Below are 14894 nucleotides of genomic sequence, written 5' to 3'. Positions count from 1 at the left end.
GAAAACCATAGAGGAACTATTGCATTACACGGAGAGAGCTGTTGGCATTGGTAGAGTGCATTAAACATTTTCACAAATACCTCTACGGCCAGCGATTTCGCGTCAGGACATATCGCGCAGCGTTGAAATGGCTTCTGCAGTTCCGTTATCGGGAAGGACAATTGGCACGGTGGAGCGAGCGACTACAAAGCTATGACTTTTCCATTGAGCATCGAAAAGGTAGTACCCATGGATATGCTGATGCAATGTCACGAAGACCATGTAGTTTGGAATAAAAGCACTGTTCAAAGGCCGAGGCTAAAGAAGAAATTATAGATGTCCGGCTAATGACTATAACGTGTACGGATGAATGGGACAAGGAACAACTAAGAAAGTGTCAGCTAGAAGATCTGTCACATGTTATGCAAGGGCTCGAATGAAACGAAAGACCAAAGAGAGAGTAGATGTCAGCAGAGTGTCCCATTGCGAAGTCAATTTGGGCACAGTGGAGCAGTTTAGAATTGATATGATGATCCTTATTTAAGCAAGACCCTTTACACATCTTTGGTTCGCCCAATACTTGAGTATTGTTCCTGTATTTGGTCCCCGGGGTATAAAAATCATATAGATCGGATTGAATCGGTACAGAAGAAGTTTCTAATCTTCGCTTTACGCGGTCTTAACTGGGAATCAAATCAACATCTTCCACCTTATAGAAATAGACTTCTTCTCATTAGTTTGCCAACTTTAGAGAATAGAAGAACATTACTCGGGGTAATGTTCCTTCATAAACTGATTATCGGTGAGATAGACTCCACAGACCTTATAAGCAGACTGAATTTTTCTGTTCCTGCAAGAACTACAAGACACTATGTACTCTTTCATTTACCCATTCTACAGCGCAATTTTGCCAAATATAGCCATCTTCGCAATTGGTGCTCGCGCTATAACGAACTGTAAAACTGCATTAGTTTTGAGTATTCGATTGCTGCTATCCGTAAGGAAATACTCTCACGTCTGGCATGATATTTTTAAAGATTTTTAAATAAGATCTCAATTTTATTTCAATATTAATTTTAACTAATTTTTATTTTTGATTTAATTTATGTATTAATTAAAATTTAACTTAATTAATTTGATTGTTTATTATTTAAGTTTTTACTTTAAATTTTGTTTTTTATGCTTATGTTTTCTTTCCTTGTTATATGTATTGTATCTTATATCCAGTAGTCGACCGCTTTGTGTCTGTGTTGACTTTAACAAACAAATAAATAAATAAATAAATAAATATCCGGTTGCTTGCATCGAGTATGGAAGAGTGAGGATGGTCAATGCAAGAAAAACTGATAGTTGTTCCCAAAAAGAAAATATCTGACGTACTCAGCGAGCTGCATAATGGTCCAGGTGGAGGTCATCTTGGAATCGCAAAGACGCTCGAGAAAATTAAGCATAGAGTCTATTGGGTTGGTTGCCGTCAATCGGTCACCGAGTGGATTATCAACTGCGAGGTGTGCAACAGGGCTAAAGGGCCCAAAACAAGAAGTCATGGCCAGATGAAGCAGTATCTTTCAGGTGCACCATTTGGAAGGATCGCCATGGATGTCGCAGGTCCATTTCCTACTAGCAACCGCGGAAACACATACGTCCTGGTGGTTATGGATTATTTCAGTAAATGGCCAGAGGTATACCCAATCCCAAATCAAGAAGCGGAAACAGTAGCAGAAGTGGTTACAAACGATTGGGTTGCAAGATATGGTGTGCCAATGGAGTTACATTCAGACCAAGGCAGGAATTTCGAATCAGCGGTGTTTCAAGAAATGTGTAAGAAATTGGGCATTCGAAAAACACGGACAACTGCATTGCATCTTCAGTCCGATTGTATGGTGGAACGTTTCAATAGAACCTTGGAGGAACATTTAAGGAAAGTAGTCGACAAGTACGATAAAAAGTGGAATACATACATAGCATTATTCTTGATGGCCTAGGGATCTGCAGTGCATGAGACAACGGGCCAAACTCCCGCAAAGGTAATTTTTGGCAATGAACTTCGACTGCCAGCTGATTTAAAGTTTGGGATAGATTTTTTTTTTTTTGTTTTTAATAGAGGCCGATGCGGAGAGAAATACCAAGAAATCCACTGGTGTCTTGGAAGAAGAGATGAGAGAAATACACGATCTTGTAAGGCAACGAACAAAAATTATGAGTGACAAGATGAAAGCCAGGTACGATAAAGCAATTAATTCGGAAGGTTTTCAGGAAGGGGATTTGGCGCTGTTATACAACCCACAACGAAAAAAAGGTTTGTCCCCGTAATTGCAGTGCAATTTGGAAGGCCAATACAAAGTTGCAAAACGGATCAACGATGTAGTTTACCTCACACAAACCATTGGCAAACCACGAACCAAAATGAAAGTGGTTCATTTGAAAAGGCTGGCAGCGTTTAAATCGATCGTCCCGATCAGACTTAGGTGGAGGGCATTGTGACGAATATTAGCAACACTAAGGGATACTATCATCCCTAAGCCGATACTGAGCAGTGACTTGTATGCACATAACCAAATTAATCATTATGTCTACACATATGTCATATAAGCAGCGGAGAGCAACACACAACCAAATGCATATATCTGAGATACTCCCAAAAGTAGGCAATAATTTGTGCAAGTATCACTCACATATACACGCGCATATGAGAAGCTATAAACGTAGTTATAGCTGGCAATTTTATAGCTGAAAATATGTCAACGAGGAAACCAAACATTATAAAAGGCAGCAACAGTTGAGGCACGGAATCAGTTTGATTCAAGCACGCTATTGGTTGCGAAGTATAAGTGTTATTGTGAAGTGCTTTCAAAGCAGTCTAATAAAGACCATTTTGCATTATTGAATATTGGAGTTATTTATTCAACGATTTAGCAATACGAACGTTAGTAGAAGGCGCAAAATAAGCGGAATCTGAGGAAATTCGTTACAGTATGCCAAAGGCAACATTATCAAGAGGAGTACGCAAAATTGAAGTCAGGGAAACTAATAAATGCAAAAAGTGTGAGATTTTACTCCTGGACCCATATATAGACGGAGAAGGTATCATTCGAACTGAGAGCGCACTGGGGCATCCAAAGACATGTTCCATAACGAAAGTCATCCCATTATCCTTTCTTACACTTGCAGGTTATCCAGACTTATAGTTCAATCTACTCATAAGACCACCCTGCATGGAGGGAACCAGTTGATGCTACGTCATATCCGCACTCCGTACTTGATCCCACGCGTTAAAATTATGATAAAGTCTGTTATCCACATGGATCAGGTATTGAAAGGACTACATTGGAAAATATGCTTGGTGTACCTGGATGACATCATCGTATTGGGCAAGAACTTTGATGAACATCTTAAAAACTTGGAGGAAGTTTTCTAGAGCATAGCTGGCGCTGGTCTGAAACTAAGTCCCAAAAAGTGTTCGCTGTTAAAAAAGGAAGTAAATTATTTGGGTCACAAGGTAACGACAGAAGGCATCTGTACAGCGAATGAAAAGATAGAGGCAGTAAAGGATTGGCCAAGACCACAGAACTTGCATGAATTAAGAAGTTTCCTTGAGCTGTGCACATATTACCGCCGATTTGTAACAAACTTTTCCAACGTTGCCCATTGCCTCCATGAGCTTGCAAGAAAAAATAAAGCTTTCGATTGGAAGAAGGAGCAAGAAGTGGCTTTCAAACCATTGAAGGAGCGTTTGTGCACTGCCCCAATGTTAGCATATCCGATTCCAGGAGCATCATTTATTCTAGATACAGATGCGAGTGGACATGTAAACAGGAGGCGTTTTATCACAACTGGTCGATTGACAGGAGAAGGTAGTTGCATATTACAGCAGTTCGATTGGAAAACCATAGAGGAACTATTGCATTACACGGAGAGAGCTGTTGGCATTGGTAGAGTGCATTAAACATTTTCACAAATACCTCTACGGCCAGCGATTTCGCGTCAGGACATATCGCGCAGCGTTGAAATGGCTTCTGCAGTTCCGTTATCGGGAAGGACAATTGGCACGGTGGAGCGAGCGACTACAAAGCTATGACTTTTCCATTGAGCATCGAAAAGGTAGTACCCATGGAAATGCTGATGCAATGTCACGAAGACCATGTAGTTTGGAATAAAAGCACTGTTCAAAGGCCGAGGCTAAAGAAGAAATTATAGATGTCCGGCTAATGACTATAACGTGTACGGATGAATGGGACAAGGAACAACTAAGAAAGTGTCAGCTAGAAGATCTGTCACATGTTATGCAAGGGCTCGAATGAAACGAAAGACCAAAGAGAGAGTAGATGTCAGCAGAGAGTCCCATTGCGAAGTCAATTTGGGCACAGTGGAGCAGTTTAGAATTGATATGATGATCCTTATTTAACCAAGACCCTTTACACATCTTTGGTTCGCCCAATACTTGAGTATTGTTCCTGTATTTGGTCCCCGGGGTATAAAAATCATATAGATCGGATTGAATCGGTACAGAAGAAGTTTCTAATCTTCGCTTTACGCGGTCTTAACTGGGAATCAAATCAACATCTTCCACCTTATAGAAATAGACTTCTTCTCATTAGTTTGCCAACTTTAGAGAATAGAAGAACATTACTCGGGGTAATGTTCCTTCATAAACTGATTATCGGTGAGATAGACTCCACAGACCTTATAAGCAGACTGAATTTTTCTGTTCCTGCAAGAACTACAAGACACTATGTACTCTTTCATTTACCCATTCTACAGCGCAATTTTGCCAAATATAGCCATCTTCGCAATTGGTGCTCGCGCTATAACGAACTGTAAAACTGCATTAGTTTTGAGTATTCGATTGCTGCTATCCGTAAGGAAATACTCTCACGTCTGGCATGATATTTTTAAAGATTTTTAAATAAGATCTCAATTTTATTTCAATATTAATTTTAACTAATTTTTATTTTTGATTTAATTTATGTATTAATTAAAATTTAACTTAATTAATTTGATTGTTTATTATTTAAGTTTTTACTTTAAATTTTGTTTTTTATGCTTATGTTTTCTTTCCTTGTTATATGTATTGTATCTTATATCCAGTAGTCAACCGCTTTGTGTCTGTGTTGACTTTAACAAACAAATAAATAAATAAATAAATAAATATCCGGTTGCTTGCATCGAGTATGGAAGAGTGAGGATGGTCAATGCAAGAAAAACTGATAGTTGTTCCCAAAAAGAAAATATCTGACGTACTCAGCGAGCTGCATAATGGTCCAGGTGGAGGTCATCTTGGAATCGCAAAGACGCTCGAGAAAATTAAGCATAGAGTCTATTGGGTTGGTTGCCGTCAATCGGTCACCGAGTGGATTATCAACTGCGAGGTGTGCAACAGGGCTAAAGGGCCCAAAACAAGAAGTCATGGCCAGATGAAGCAGTATCTTTCAGGTGCACCATTTGGAAGGATCGCCATGGATGTCGCAGGTCCATTTCCTACTAGCAACCGCGGAAACACATACGTCCTGGTGGTTATGGATTATTTCAGTAAATGGCCAGAGGTATACCCAATCCCAAATCAAGAAGCGGAAACAGTAGCAGAAGTGGTTACAAACGATTGGGTTGCAAGATATGGTGTGCCAATGGAGTTACATTCTGACCAAGGCAGGAATTTCGAATCAGCGGTGTTTCAAGAAATGTGTAAGAAATTGGGCATTCGAAAAACACGGACAACTGCATTGCATCTTCAGTCCGATTGTATGGTGGAACGTTTCGATAGAACCTTGGAGGAACATTTAAGGAAAGTAGTCGACAAGTACGATAAAAAGTGGAATACATACATAGCATTATTCTTGATGGCCTAGGGATCTGCAGCGCATGAGACAACGGGCCAAACTCCCGCAAAGGTAATTTTTGGCAATGAACTTCGACTGCCAGCTGATTTAAAGTTTGGGATAGATTTTTTTTTTTTTGTTTTTAATAGAGGCCGATGCGGAGAGAAATACCAAGAAATCCACTGGTGTCTTGGAAGAAGAGATGAGAGAAATACACGATCTTGTAAGGCAACGAACAAAAATTATGAGTGACAAGATGAAAGCCAGGTACGATAAAGCAATTAATTCGGAAGGTTTTCAGGAAGGGGATTTGGCGCTGTTATACAACCCACAACGAAAAAAAGGTTTGTCCCCGTAATTGCAGTGCAATTTGGAAGGCCAATACAAAGTTGCAAAACGGATCAACGATGTAGTTTACCTCACACAAACCATTGGCAAACCACGAACCAAAATGAAAGTGGTTCATTTGAAAAGGCTGGCAGCGTTTAAATCGATCGTCCCGATCAGACTTAGGTGGAGGGCATTGTGACGAATATTAGCAACACTAAGGGATACTATCATCCCTAAGCCGATACTGAGCAGTGACTTGTATGCACATAACCAAATTAATCATTATGTCTACACATATGTCATATAAGCAGCGGAGAGCAACACACAACCAAATGCATATATCTGAGATACTCCCAAAAGTAGGCAATAATTTGTGCAAGTATCACTCACATATACACGCGCATATGAGAAGCTATAAACGTAGTTATAGCTGGCAATTTTATAGCTGAAAATATGTCAACGAGGAAACCAAACATTATAAAAGGCAGCAACAGTTGAGGCACGGAATCAGTTTGATTCAAGCACGCTATTGGTTGCGAAGTATAAGTGTTATTGTGAAGTGCTTTCAAAGCAGTCTAATAAAGACCATTTTGCATTATTGAATATTGGAGTTATTTATTCAACGATTTAGCAATACGAACGTTAGTAGAAGGCGCAAAATAAGCGGAATCTGAGGAAATTCGTTACAGTATGCCAAAGGCAACATTATCAAGAGGAGTACGCAAAATTGAAGTCAGGGAAACTAATAAATGCAAAAAGTGTGAGATTTTACTCCTGGACCCATATATAGACGGAGAAGGTATCATTCGAACTGAGAGCGCACTGGGGCATCCAAAGACATGTTCCATAACGAAAGTCATCCCATTATCCTTTCTTACACTTGCAGGTTATCCAGACTTATAGTTCAATCTACTCATAAGACCACCCTGCATGGAGGGAACCAGTTGATGCTACGTCATATCCGCACTCCGTACTTGATCCCACGCGTTAAAATTATGATAAAGTCTGTTATCCACAACTGTAAGGTCTGTACTGTTTACATGAAGCGGACACAAAAGCAACTTATGGGGATCCTTCCGAAAAAGCGCACCACCTTTACTAAGGCCTTCACCAACACTGGGGTAGATTTCGCGGGACCATTCGATATAAAATCCTACCGAAGGAAGAAATGTCGAATTTCAAAAGGATATGTCTGTCTGCTTTTTGACGAAAGCGATTCATCTTGAAGCGACAAACGATCTCAGTACCGGGTCTTTCCTTGCTGCCTTCGCCAGACTTGTAGCCAGACGAGGATGCCCAAAAAATGTCTACGCCGACAATGGTACTAATTTGTCGGAGCTTCGCGATCTTTACGATCCGAGTTCAAAGCCTTTCCGCGTGAAGCAAGGGACGACATAATGAACAAATATAGCAATCACACTTTAGAATGGTATTTTATACCGCCAAGCGCTCCTCACATGGGAGGTTTACGGGAAGGGGGGTAAAAAGTTTTATGACCCATTTTAAAAAGGTCGCGTCCAATTGTAAATATACCTTTGAAGAGTTTACGACCCTCTTATGTCGAGTTGAGGCCTGCCTCAACTCTAGACCTCTCATTCCCTCATCCAACGACCCTTCCGACCGGGAGCCGCTTATTCCAGGCCACTTTCTCGTAGTCGGACATCTTTTAGCTCCTCCTGAACTCGATGGCAGTGAATACCCTGCCTCAATTGTAAACCGATGGCAAAAGATGAAAACCCTTCATCAAACATTCTGCAAGAGATGGAAATTGGAAAATCTCACCGAAATGCAAAAACGATATAAGTGGAAACATCCACAGAATCGTCAACACACACCCAGGTTCCGATAACCGTGTACGTGTTGTTAACGTCAATACAATTAAGGAAGAAATTACCAGACCAATCGCGAAACTGGTACTACTTCCGCCCAAAGACAAGGAAAATGATGAAAATTAATATCCCAAAATACTATACTATATCCCAAATAACCCAGCTCTTGTTCACTCCGAACGAGGCCAACACACCGATAACCATGCTCTCGTTCCCCTGAACGAGGCCAACATACCCTAACTCAGATCCATTATCTGCCACAGAATACAAATATAACAACAAGGCAAATTCTCTCAAGGTGCAACAGCATCAGTAATTTCCCTAACAACAAAATGTCCCTTCGCCACGAAGATACCAGAAAACAATTCACTGCTTTCTTCTGAGATAACGAGAAGAAGCATTTCATCCTATTTTTTTGAATAGATCTTAGTCTTTTCATCTCGTGAAGATAAAGGTTTATATATTGGGAAGAAAAGTCCCGCTCCGATGTGTTTCAAAACATTCTCCCCCCTTATAAACATTTACCGTCACATCCAAATTAATTAGTAACATTTGACTTCAATAGTCTTCGTTTCCGGCTTTATGATATAAAGCTCGTTGTGGATGACCGCCTTCAGTTCGCCTAGTTCGACTATCCTCTACATTAGGATAGTCAATTTGTCAACTGTCTTGGAAAGACCTTTCCTTCACCACCGTGAGTGGTCTTGCGAGGGACAAAGCCTAAACTGGTTATAATATGTGCTTTCGTATTACGATCTGTAACAGGGTCCGTAATTTGTGGGGAATACAAAAAAAAAAAATTTGGAAATTTCAAACCCGGAGATTTGGGTGTTGGATTATGAAGTGTCAAAATTACCATTCCAGACGCTAGGTAGGTAGGTAGGTTGAACTGGCCGGTCCATGAGGACCTCACATAGACTGATTCAGTCCGTAGTGTTACCAGAAGTTTGTTTTAACGACCAAACTGAAAAACCCTATCAAAAACCAGGACCTATGTTATAAAATAACTCCGTCCTCTTGGCAAATACTAGAAGCTTCCTAGGACTTAAGCCACTTGCTGCTTCTAGATCTGACAGCTGTATCACTCCTAATAGCTGGAGTCTTAGCCTGGCAAGTGCAGGGCACGAGCATAGAACGTGCTCGATCGTTTCCTCCTCCAACCCGCACTTCCTACACCTGCTATCACTGACCAAGCCTAATTTAAAGGCATGCGACGCCAGAAGGCAGTGTCCAGTCAGAATACCCGTCATGAGTCTACAGTCCTCTCTTTTTAATGATAGAAGCAACTGTGTTAGTCTAAGGTTGTAAGACCTACACATAATCTTCGACACTTTACAGCCCCGCGCTTGAACCCACGCCTTTTCTGCTTGGTCGATCATGTGCACCTCTCGCATTCGCTTAATCTCGCCCAATCTAATTGGGACGTCTACGGAGCAAGCTTCAAGGGATGCGCCCTTTTTAGCTAATTCGTCCGCTTTTTCATTCCCATCTATTCCCATATGCCCTGGGACCCAATATAGATGTATGCTTCTCCCTGTCCCGATTCTCTCCAGAGACTGCTTACACTCTAACACGCATTTAGATGCTGTGCTATGCGAGATTATTGCCTTAATTGCTGCTTGACTGTCAATATAAAAGTTAACACGGTTGCAGCTTAAGCTATTCTCTTCCAGAGTTTCTACTGCTTTGGTTACGGCTAATATTTCCGCTTGGAAAACGCTACAGTAATCCGGCAGCCTGTAGGATCTGCTTAATTCCGGATCAGCGCAGTATACCGCAGACCCTACTCCTTCCACTATTTTGGAACCATCGGTGTACACATGTATCGCCTCGTCCGCCATTTGCGCACCCTTGCGCCAACCGTCCACCTCTATTGTGGCCTTAAGAACTCCCTCAAAGTGCAGGTAGGGAATCATGTAGTCTGTTCGTCTTGTGACTGAGGACGCTATACTACTATGGCCATATGGTCGGCGCTCAAGCTGCCCCGAAGCATCGAGCCTGGTTGCGGTCGTTAACGCTTTGTTCTTTGCTACCAGGTCTACAGGTGGAATGTGCAGAATGGCATACAGTGCAGCCGTCGGGGTTGTTTTCAGGGCTCCCGTAATGCAAAGCATCGATAGTCTGCATACCCCCTCTAATTTTTTGAGGTATGTTGTTTTTTGTGTGGCTTTCCACCAAACAAGAACTCCATAGTATAGAATAGGGCTTACAAGCGCTGTAAAAACCCAATGAGAAAGAGAGGGCGATAGGCCCCACGTACACCCCAGCATTCTTTTACATGCATAGAGTGCCGTTGAGGCCTTCTTGACCCTCTCCTCCAAGTTGAACTTCCATGACAGCTTACTGTCTAGGATGATTCCTAGATATTTTGTGCAAGGTTTCTCCTGTAAGGTCACCGCTCCTAACTTAGGCCTGGTCCAATTTGGGACCTTGTACCTCTTTGTAAACAAGACCATATCCGTCTTCTCCGTATTGACTTTCAGCCCGACATTAGATGCCCAGGTATGAATATCCCGAAGCGCCCGATCCATCAAAGAACTAATCGTTGGAAGGCATTTTCCACTTATGACAATTGCAACGTCATCTGCGTAAGCCGTAAGTTTTACGGGTCCCTCATCGAATTGCCTGAGCAGTTGGTTGATGACCAGTGTCCACAGCAGAGGTGATAGCACCCCTCCCTGCGGCGTGCCCCTGTCCACTGATTTCGTGGCCTCGTACAATCCCCATTGTGATGTAATCTTTCTGCAATTTAACATGCAGCCGATCCATCTGATTAAGGCAGGATGTACTTTAATGTAATTAAGACCATCCATAATCGCCCATTTTGCAACATTATTGAAAGCCCCGGCAATGTCCAAGAAGACTCCTAGAGCATACTCCTTATATTCCAGGGATTTCTCTATGCTTATTACCACCCTATGCAATGCGGTGTCTACCGACTTGCCTTTGGTGTACGCATGCTGTGTTGTGGAGAGCAGCTTTTCATCCACGTTGGACTTTATGTACACATCTATCAGCCTCTCAAAGGTTTTGAGCAGAAATGATGTTAAGCTAATGGGTCTATAGTCTTTGGGATACACGTGACCGATCTTCCCCGCCTTTGGTAGAAAAGCTACACGAGCAGTTCTCCAAGAGTGCGGTACATGATTCAGTCTTATGCACCCATCGAATATTATTTTAAGCCATTCCACGACCGCCCTACTTGGGACTTGTAGCATGGCCGGGAATATACCATCTGGGCCCGGCGATTTAAACTTAGAAAACGTCTTCACTGCCCACTCGATCTTGGTATCGGTCACCAAGCCCGGCACCACTAGCTCCGTGATCGAAGTGTGAGTGATGTCTGCTGGTTCTTCTAAACCGTCTCCCGATGGGAAATGTGTATCAAGAAGCACCTCAAGGGATTCCGCACTATCACGTGACCATTCCCCGTTCTCTTTCTTTATTAGTCCCTGGACTATGTTTCCCTTTGCTAGGACTTTTTTCAACCGTGCTGTTTCACTGGAGCACTCTATGTCCGTACAGAAACTTTTCCATGAGTTTCTCTTCGCCCTGGTTATTTCACGCTTGTAGATCCTCAGTAGATCCCTGTACTCGTCCCGACACGCTTCGCTTTCCGCGGTCTTTGCGAGTTTAAACATTTCTTTTACCTGTCTTCTTAGAAGACTCAGCTCATTGCTCCACCATGGCGGCTTTGCTTTTCCTCTGAATCTTCTTAGAGGGCAAGCTTTGTTATACGCAGTCATAAGCGTCCTTGTTAGGAATTCATTCGACTCCTCCAGTTCCTCTACATTAGCAACCTCTTTGGGTTGTCCCAGTTTCGTTTCTACATGTTTCTGGAATTTAGTCCAATTCGTTGCCCTAGGGTTTCTAAAGGTTCCTCCCTTCTCTACGCTCTTTAGTGGGATGCTGAAGCTTATATACGCATGGTCGGAGAAGGATGGTCTATCGAGAACCATCCAATCATACCTTGATATATCACGCTCGGAGCTCAATGTAATATCCAGAACATTGCTGGATGTTGGACCAATGTATGTAGGAACATTTCCCCTGTTGGCTATCTGCAAATTGGTTTGCAGGATGTAACAAAATAGAGATTCGCCTCTCTCGTTCGTATCTGCTCCTCCCCACGCATTGTGGTGCGCATTTGCATCTGCGCCTATGACCAACCGCCCTTTGCGCCCTTCCTCCTGTACTAGCCTTTTGCACTCCATCGGTGGAACCTCCGCAGCATGGGCCATGTAGCAGGACGCCAGGATAAATGCCTGCTTATTCTTTTGCTCAACGGCCACCGCTACGAGATCCTCGGTGGTGTAATTAGGCAGCATATATGAATGCAGCTGTTTCCTTACCATTACTACAGCTCGCACCCGTCCTTCCGTTTGTGCGTAGTAAACGCCAAACCCGCGCGCGCTAAGTCCAGAAACCTTTCCTCCCGATGAGAGCCACGGCTCCTGGATCAGCGCCACGTCAAACGAACCCTCCTCAAGGGTTAGGAGGAGTTCGCTCGACGCCACTTTACTGTGTTGGAGGTTTATCTGTAGGACTCGCAGCACCATTGGGCTGTTTGTCCCCCTCCAGCACCTTCGTCTTGACGTCGTCGTCCTCCTCTTGCCCTTTTGGTTTAGAGTATTCGAGGCCCCCTTCAGCCCCTCGTGAATGTTGTGCCGTGTGTTCCTCTGTGCGAGTCACAGCACCATTTAGCGGTTGGTCCTCTTCTAGCACGTTCGTGGTGACGTCGGGGACCTCCACCTGTCTTTTTTCCCTTAGGCTTCTGAGGTCCTTTTCGACTTCGCCCACTTCCAGCGTGTTAGGATTTTTATCCTCGGGACTTCTTTTCCTGAGTCGCATGTAAATTTTGCCAGTGCCAAAGGACATTTTGCCAAGCTGCGTGTACAAAATATCCTCCGCCTGCTTGTTTATTTGGAAGATGTAGAACTGACCATCCTCGGTAGGCCGAGATACAGTAAGTACCTTCCAATCCTGTGTCGGTATGTTCGGATTCTGATTCTGCAGAAGTCGCAGTGTATCCTCCGACTTCATCACGCATGGTATCCATACCTTAACTTTTGGTACCGTGGGGATTTGCGCTTTATCCACCACCTCAAACCGCGCATTCGTGCCTTGCCTTTGGAGGTTTGGAACGACTTCCTCCAGCCACCGCAAGCTCGCGATGTTGTCGCACGCTATCATCTTCACACCATTATACCATCCCCCCGAATCAAAGGTTGGAAGGGGCTTACTTGGTTGTTCCCGCATCATCTTAAGCATTAAGCTAATAAGCTCCCTTTCCACAGATCTCCACCTTTCAGTAGTCATTTGTCCGAACGGACTGCTACGATCAACCAGCGCCACAGTCAGTGACTGCTTTGCCACATCACTCATCTTCTCGGGAAAAGCAGGAGTCTTAGTGTTATCTCCCTTTGGAACCTCCGAGAACACCGGAGTCTTCGCGTTAACTCCCTTTAGCGCCTCCGAGAAAGCCGGAGTCTTAGCGTTATCTCCCTTTGGCTTATCTCCTACTTCCGTAGTTGGAACGTCCCTCTGACTGGCAGCTTTCGAGGTAGTTGCTACCTCGCTATTGGAACCCATCTGTCTTACAGCTTTGGGCCTACTTGTCTTGTCTATGCGACTGCCCTGCCTCGCGGCTCTAGGACTGGGTCCTTTCTGCCTCTTGAAAGCAGGCTTGTCGCCTTCTGCCGAACGTTGCCTCTTCATTCTGCCATTCGACGCTTCTTCCTCCTCGTACCAGTTGCAGAACCGAGGGTTTCTCGCAGCAAACCTTTTGAACTGCCTTCGACCTACTTCTACCGCTTCATGGGCCCATTCCAAGCGCTCGATCTCCACTTCTGTTGGGTCGACCACTGCTCCCAAGCGTTGTACAATTCTTAGTGCTGCACGGTACTGCGAGAGAGCTCTTTTACTTCCTCTGCTCCGTACCCTTCTCCACTCTTCTACTCCGTTTTCATTTGTGTGCTTCTCCAACACGGAGTTCATTGAGTCCGACGCATAGCTTAATTCGTATTTGTCGTCCTTGGATTGCGACTCAGTCCTCCTCTTTACATCCTCCTTATTACATTCAGGTAATGAGTTGTTCATCCTGGTCGTACGACCACCTGCCCGACAAGGCGGGCTCAGCGGTCCAGTATTATATACGGGGAAAGAACCGTCCGCCACAGCAGCGCCCCTTACTGCGGTAAGGCCATAACTACTTCCCGAGATCCCCTGGCTGCAAATCGTCCAATAGGCACGGTCCGCATAACACCCTGGATTAGGGGGTTGGCAGTTCTTGGTCACCGACATCCCGCCGCCCTCCTATGAGGCGAAACGGCGTAGATGTCAGTCCTAAACAGCTACGCCTCATAGTCGGGCGCTATGGAGTTCGGCTAAGCCCTCACACCAACGACAAGGTGCCTACCCTAGTGAGGGATTCCAGACGCTAATTTATAGTTAAGCAAATAAATGATTTTTATTTTTTTTTTTTTATTTTTAAATAAATGATTTTTCAAACCTTTCTCTTTTCAAACCTCTCTCAACCTAAGTATGATCTGAGAACCATTTCAAAGGAATATTTAAACCCCTGGAGCCTGCATAACTTCAGCAAATTGGGATAAAGAACTTTGAAGACAAAAAATGTGCACCCTTTTCGAGTAGCTTGCCCTTTAACAACTTGGAATCAATTTAAAATAGTGTTACGAATATTAGCAAAACTAAGGAGTGCTGCCGTCTCTAAGCCGATGCTAAGCAGTGACGTGAATGCACATCAATAATTCAATCATTATGTATCTACATAAACGAAACAATAACTGCGTCTACATATATGTACCATGTACGTATACGAGCAGCGGAGAGTCAATGCACTAACACATGCATATATCTGAGATACTCCTATAAGTATGCAATGAGAAAAACTATAAAATTGTGCAATTTTAGTTATAGC

Source organism: Eurosta solidaginis, chromosome 1, assembly GCF_040869045.1.
Source record: "Eurosta solidaginis isolate ZX-2024a chromosome 1, ASM4086904v1, whole genome shotgun sequence".
Classification (NCBI taxonomy): Eukaryota; Metazoa; Arthropoda; class Insecta; order Diptera; family Tephritidae; genus Eurosta; species Eurosta solidaginis.
The sequence above is the reverse complement of the archived record's forward strand: the minus strand, read 5'-3'. Positions refer to the sequence as shown.